This window comes from Malus domestica, chromosome 14 (assembly GCF_042453785.1).
Source record: "Malus domestica chromosome 14, GDT2T_hap1".
NCBI lineage: Eukaryota > Viridiplantae > Streptophyta > Magnoliopsida > Rosales > Rosaceae > Malus > Malus domestica.
Window position 1 is genome coordinate 27,690,420 of NC_091674.1, and position 8,182 is coordinate 27,698,601.

The window sequence follows — 8,182 nt, forward strand, 5'->3', positions numbered from 1 at the left end:
TCTAGAGAGAGTGTGAGAGAGTGAGATAGTGGTTGAGAATCTGAAAAGCATCTTCTTTTTCTTTCTACACGGGTTGGTTTGAAAATGAGAGTGGCTCGTGGCTCAAGGCAATTGAAAGGGGATCCAATGTTTCAACACATGCTAGAACAAAAACATTAATGTTCTTTTCTTTTGTTGAACAAAATTAAAATTTTTGGTTCTCTTAAATCTTTTGTTGAACAAAATTAAAATTTTTTTGGATTGTGTTTAGTTTGCGGATCTATTTTCTGTAAAAAAAAATGGTGATAATTAATCTCGGATCCATATGGGTGGCATGTTAACAATTACATGCAAAACTATTTTGGGGATTTATCATTTTATGACTACTCTTCACAATACACTTACTCTACACATAGAGATGATGAAGATAGTCAAAATTTTGAACCTAATAGGAACTCTATGTGGTACTAAGTCACTTATGTATCTTACCATGCAATGTATAAAGTGTAAAATAATGTACTAATTCATTATATATAAATGATTATGGTGTGTTTAAACTTCTTTCATTAATTACTACATATTTTCTACACTCACAATGTTTGCCAGCTCGCTATATAATCAACTTGATAATGTTAAATCCATCATGCAATGCATTTCCTTCCAATTTTTTGTGATAAACTAATAGATATTTGACAAAATAAATATCCTGCAAAGTTTCAATAAAAATTTCCAAGTTTTTCTTACAATTTCCGTGGTTTCCATATTATTTTTATCGATATCGATAATATCCCGATATTTCCATCGATATTTCCGTATTTTCGGACTACCGATATTTCCGATATCATCGATATTTAATACCTTGCTCCACAGCCAGTCGAAGTCACATCCATAACTAGCCGAATACACCAGCTGAATGACTATACACCAGTCGAAGAGGTGTAATTTTGGTCCACTCCATGCACTGTCCACCGAATGTACTGAAGCATCTTGCCGAGGAGGTCGCATGTCGACAAAGAAAAGTGGCCACAGACTTAAGAAAATAATTTCTGCTCTTTCTTGTGGCTGTACATCAAAGACCATGATCACTGGGCTCGACGAAGGAGGATTCCCTTTTCTCCTAATCTCTTTCTCTCTTTCTCTCTCCTCATATTTGAACGGTCATAGTTAAGTTACGTCAATATTTTATATTAATTTTTTTTAGAGGTATGCTATCTACACATTCCTTTTTACTTCTCCCACAGCCTTTGTTAATTTTTGTCATTTGATCTTCTTTAATTCATCTGATCCAACGGTCGAAAATTAAAAGGGTGTGAGAGAAGTAAAAAGGGGTGTGTGGATATCATACCCTTTTTTTTATAGAGAGATAATAAGATAAAAAGCAATGTGTGAGAGGAGGGGAGGGAAGGAGATGAGAATAGGAGATGAGAGAATCCTACTCCATCATCCCATGCATGGATTAATTGCACGAAATTAATCCAGTAGTAGCTGCACTGTCGCGTGAGCTTGCCATCACCCATATGCCGAATATCCCCAATTAATTTGAATCGTAGGATAGAGATTTCTGCATTGAGCAGCAGTTTTAGTAAGCATCTATTTTAATTCACTCATTCTTGGTGAAAAAAATTTAACAACTGAAATGTACCACCTATGCCCCCTTTATTTTCTCCCTTTTTTTCTTTTATTTTTTTTAAACAAAAGAAGATAAAAGAGACCAAATCATAATTAGGAGGAGGCCAACGACATTTTATTTCGAGGTGAGATCTTTTTGTATCAAAATTCTCAATTTGATTTCACTTTAGGCTGAATAAAGAATCACTTCCAAAAACTTTTGACTTGGCAAAATATTTTTTATTTTCAGTGGCCGAATTCGTTGAACAATTATTTAGCCCCCCGAGCATAATAATTTCGGCTTTTAACTCAAACAACTTAGTCGAACATGATTTCTCCATATCAGCTTTATTGCCAATAATCATGTTGATCGGTGTAGTTTCGGCGTCTAAAACCATGTCTCCAATTACCATATCAATTGATGTGGTTTTATGGTCTGAAGCCGTATATCGGACTTGTTCGTCATTGGAACACTCCTCTGACGAATCATTTTATGAGTCGATTTTTGACTTAGACACTTGAGCTTTTTCTTTTAGGCCTACCACACTTTCAGTCTCGGTCGAAAAAACAGGTGGCCTAGGTTTTTCTTCAGCCGTCTTGACAATTTTCTTAGGCCAAATTTTGATTGTGGCCAAAGCAAAAAATTGCCCCCCGACCTTCTGATCCAACCATTCCTCAAATGGAATTGATTTGTAATCGAGAACGTAAGGAAAATGTTCTCCATCTAGCTAGGCATTAAATCGAGCCCTATCTTCATTTACCCATTGCTCTTGCAAGGTAACATGAGCTTTTATTCTCAACATGCAAGCGAATGACTTTTGCATCTCTCTACGGCCATAAAGAACTTTTTCCGTTTCCAAAGATCTTTTACTTTCCTCATTGTGTTTTTCCAATTGCTTTAGGAGCTCATACAATCGACTACGTGGAGTCGGATCAGAATCTTGATATATCATATGAACTTCGTAGTTTTAGCATTAGATCCCACCGGGCGTGCCAAAATGTTGACCCTAAAATCTACCAAGCCTACGTGACGCGCATGCCGAGTAACTAATGAGCTACTAGTTTTGCGAAGTTCAAATATCAAATTCGGCTTTCAATGTACCGAATGTAGTAACATGTAACACCTCACTTCGCCAAGAAGGCTGATGATGTCACGTCCCGATCCTGACATACGTCCAAGATCGACACATGACGTCACCAACAACCTGTATCTCTAACATACCCCAACACCAGGATATGCAAAACACAACTCGAGAACCAATTGCGTGATAAATTTTTGTATACTTTATGGCTGCATCTAACCTCTTCGTTAGACTGCCTACGTACTCTCAATAAGGATCAAGCCATTCGTAGTTCAACTTCGCTATAACTCAACGTATAACACAGTCTGTTCAAGCCAAAATGCATAACATTCCTCAATCAAACATTTGGACTTGACGAGAATGAATTATTCGATTCAAACTACATAACAACCCGCATGACAATCAAGGTTTCTATTTCATCCATCATATACATCATTATGTTTTAACATAAAATCGCTATTCATATCATGCAATATATCAAAGAATCAATAAAGCACAATAGTATCCTCTAGTCGCATTGATCATTGATCTAATCATTTTAATAACAATCATATTTAGCATCCTTCCACAATCATATCAAGTAACCCATTCCATGACATCAAAGAGGCACTATATTAACATTTAATTATGTTAATCAGTCAATCAGATCACACCTCAATGCCCAAAATTAATAAAGGACTTCTATATAATTCCCTGCCTGGATTTCAAGTAATAACTTGATAGTTCTAATTTATATTCACAAGATTTATTGTGGGTAATTCCCATTCACTCGAATCCAGGATACAAGTCTAACTTATGGAAATGAGCAAGAGTAGGGATTCCGGACCACTCAACGGAATCCAAATCAGGATACAATTCTGGACCACTCAACGCAATCCAACCACATCGGGTTACGGATCACTTAACAGAACCAAAATTATCAATCAGTTTCTTGCATGTAAAATTAGTGTCATCGATCATAATCTATAAACATCAAGTATAGAATCCTACTTTATGAAATCATAATCAAGTCATTGACAACTTCGAAAGAGTCACCCAGACATCCAACGACTTTTCTAATTCAAAGCACAAGATTCTCAAAATCTATCGTTCATATGTACATTAAAAACTAGAGCTAGAGGGACGCAGTTCGGCCGAAGCCTACATCTTTGAAGCTATCTCAATCCAAACTCAATGAAACCCGAGGTGGATACAATCTCGGACCATCACTCAACGGAATCTCAAAGTATGAGGGGTTTCAGACCATCTCTCAATGAAATTCGAGTGGATACAATTCCGGACCATCACTCAACGAAATCACGGAGTACAATGCATAACAACCACTAAATGAAACCCAAGCTGGATATGATTCCAGACCATCACTCAACGGAATCACGGAGCATGAGGGATTTCAGACCATCTCTCAATGGAATCCGAGTGGATACGAGTCCGGACCATCACTCAACGGAATCGCGGAAGGCCAACAACCATATATACAATGGCTCAAAGAAATGAGACAAGCACAAGTTACTTAATTTACAAAAGCTCAACCAAGGGAAATAAGACACAAATACTAAATTTAAAATGAATCAATGAAGCGGAAGATGAAACCATATCGAAACAACAAATCCCCATCACCACGTGTTAACGGTCTACCACTAGTCCTCACATTTCATCACAACATGCCAATCAAACCATATTTCAATATATACATGTCAAATCTCATTTCATAAACTTAAATCAATGGCTAATCATTAAAAATAACAATTCAATAGAAAACATATTTATAAAACCAACTCATATACATATAGGATAACAATTACGAAAATAAGGTAATCACCAATATCACATATATTAAAGTCACTCACCTGAGGTCCACACTAACGCACTCTAGCATGGAATTCAAGGCATCAAACTCTATCACCGTAAAAACAAAGCATAAGTCCACATTTAGATTTCTCTCGATAAATTCACATGCCCAAAACTCTCATAAGTCTCTCATAACGACATTTAATGAGAATCAAACCGTCGATCAAAGGTATGGTCCATGATCTTACATCACTTGCTCGTAAGATCCAACCACTAGATTTTCACTAGTAAGTTCCTAAGGTCCAACAACTGATAACTCTGGTGCTCACAAAATTGTACAATGATCCAACGATCGGATTGTCATCAATCACACAAACAAGTGGTGGTCCAATTTAATCACCACACCAAACAATTGAATTTCGGGAAACCAAGCTAGACATAGGTTCATAGGGTCACTAGAAGGTATTTGGTACTTAGACAACACTCATGGACGGTCCCACGCACCGCCACACGCGATGGTAGCCATGGTGAAGGGTTTGAAAACCCAATTTTTCAACCTTAACCACAAAAGGCTCAAATTTACGTGGTAGTTAGAGCTCAATAAGGGAAACATTATTCACAACTAGGTCAACGACAAATTCTAATAAAAAACCATCCAATTTCATCGGGAAAAACCGGGTTTCTAGGGTTCTACACACCCAACTCTAAAACGAATACGAAAGCACAAACCAAGCATACAACTTGAAGATTATGAAGAGTAGATGAAGTTTTATACCTCACTCGAAGGAAATGGTTGACGGAATCACCGGAAAATGATAAAATCGCCGAAAACCCATGGAACTTTGCTGCCTTGAACTGGAAAAATGGATAAGAAACTGAAAAATCTAACACTACAAAGATGTAGGGCTCGTCAAGAGCTTTCCATGGACACCAAGATCACCCAAAACGGAGCTCGGATGAAGGAGATATGAGCAGGTTAAGTTGGCGGGTTAAAGGGTTGAAATAACCCAAAAAACGGGTCAAAATCAAACCTCGCCTTCTTTTTCAGAAACCTTCCCCTTTTTAAACTAACTTAACCTTTAACCCACATGTGGGAATTAAATAATTCCCACAATCTATAGTTCACAACTTCAAACGTCCGTAACTATACTGTTATAACTCGGACTCGCAAACGGCTTTCGCCTATGCGTTTGTGGGTTCGAGATCTATTTAAAAACACTAGTTAAAACTTCGAAAAGTCAACGAAAGATAAAGATTGATTACAAAAATTCAAACCTGATAACAATTCGATTTGATTCTCAAAATTTACGAAATTAAAATTAAGTAATAAAAATGACGTAAACGTGAAATACGAACTTAAATTACGAGATACATAATGAATAGTGAAATTTCGGGGACAAGATTTCACAGATGAGATGACCTCTACCAACAAGGACTCGAAAATCCTTGTCGATCGAAACTTGGATAAATAACCAGTCGATCTTGAAGCAATGCTGTTTATCCAAACTAAAGGTGTTACTTGATTGGCTGATTCTACGGTTCTAGTGTTATTTATCCATACTGAAGATGTCACCGGTTGTGTACACAATGTTGTTTATCCAAACTAAAGATATGCTAGCAGAAAAAGAAAATAAAAATTTCAAGGTGTTTGAGAGGTTTGCGCATGACAATTTGTGTGTTGAATTGGAGGGGCCAAAAATGTTGCTTCCGACTCTGTATTTATAGCATCCATACTTTTGCTTGGCACGGCCTGATAATTTCATAGAAACCGACTGAAACTCAAACTCGTAGAATGACTCATCCGTGGCATATGATTTAGCCTATCTACAGATGACTGCTTTTTCAAAGATAATAAAAGCACCATGACCCAATGGAGCTAGGAATTATTTGATGGGTGGGCTAAACTAAAATTATTACTAGGAGATCAAATGGTTAAATTTTTTTTGTTACTTACATAAAGTTACACAATACCAAACCTGAAAGCAATAATTTAAAGTAAGAAATTTAACTATGAATAAAGCAAGTTTCAACTAGATTTAACAAAGAAAACATTTTGCAACTTATAGTAGAAAGAAACATACTTCATCAATCTTGTCATAACAACTTAACAAATAAAAGAAAAAGTACGTATTCAAGTTGTGCCTTTCGATCCTTAATGCAATTGAAATCCTTTGTTATTTCTTCTGAATCAATTTTTTCGGCAAGCTCTTTTTTAATGTACACAACCATTGAATCTGCTAGAAATTCACTCTCCATCTCCATCTATCAAACTATTAGAAAAAATATATTAAACTTGAAATTGAATTTTTAAAGTACGAACTCTTAAAATTAAAGCAATAAACAAATAAAATCATCAAGACATAAGAATAAAGTGATAAAAAAATTACCTATTGATGAGAAAAATCAATCAACTTTCTCACTTGTATGTTTGGTTTTTGTGAACTGCAGGTGAGATGAGACGAAGGTTTTCTGAAAAGTGAACAAGGGTCACTGTTGTACCCCAAAAGTCAAAAAAATAATAATAAACTACTCCTAGGAAACGTAAAATAATAAAATATTAAATCTACTCTTTAAAACCAGATGACTAATAACAGAAATGTTTAGTAATAACAGAAATGCCACGTGGCACTATTATAGTAGTGGAGTTTGTTAGTATAGTTAGAAGGGTATTATTGTAATTGGGATATATGGCTATATAAGGGATGGTATAACTATTATTTTCATTAAGTTCATTTGTATACATTTTCTCTAATTCAATCAATACAATCTTGTTTGTTTCTCTCTACCATTTCTTTCTCTTCCTTTGTACCAATTATTTATCATTGCAATGTAGTTAATATGGTATCAGAGCCACCAAGGCTCACGCAATGGATCTTGGTGGTTGATTTCTCTTCTATCTTTCTTCATTACTTTCTTTCTCCATTTATTGCTTCAAATGACAGAAAATACCCATGTTCTTTCTTTCCGGGTTCTCTTGAATATGTTGTGAAAAGATCCAAGCATTTCCATGAAGGTAAAACCAAATTCTTCTCTGGGTTGTTGATTATTGCGTGTCTGCGAATTTGATCAGTGCTCAAGATTAGTGTTTGTGATATTTGGGATATTTGGGATATTTGGCTTGGTGCTGTGGTTGCACCTACTTCACTTGCTATTGCGAATTTCTACGATTATGTATCTGTGATCTGGGGGGTTTGGTGATTGCAAAAGGAGTTGTTGTTTTTTTTTTTTTTTTGTAATTCTTGAAGATTTGTGATGAAATTTCTTGTTGTTTCTAGGTCTCAAAAGTGTCAATCTCCTTGGTTGATTTGGTTTCTTGGAGTGTCATTTTCCTTGGTTAATTATGGTGTTAGTCTCTGACAAGATTTAGGAATATCTCAGGATGGTTAATTTTGGTGTTAGTCTCTGGGAAGATTTAGGAAGATCTCAGGAGTGTCATTCTCCTTGGTTAATTTTAGTGTTAGTCTCTGGGAAGATTTAGGAAGATCCCAGGAGTGTCATTCACTCCTTGGTTAATTTTGGTGTTAGTCTCTGGGAAGATTTAGGAAGATCTCAGGAGTGTCATTCTCCTTGGTTAATTTTGGTGTTAGTCTCTGGGAAGATTTAGGAAGCTATCAGGAGTGTCATTCTCCTTGGTTGATTTGGTTTCTTGGAGTGTCATTCTCCTTGGTTGATTTGGTTTCTTGGAGTGTCATTCTCCTTAGTTGATTTGGTGCCAGTCTATGTGT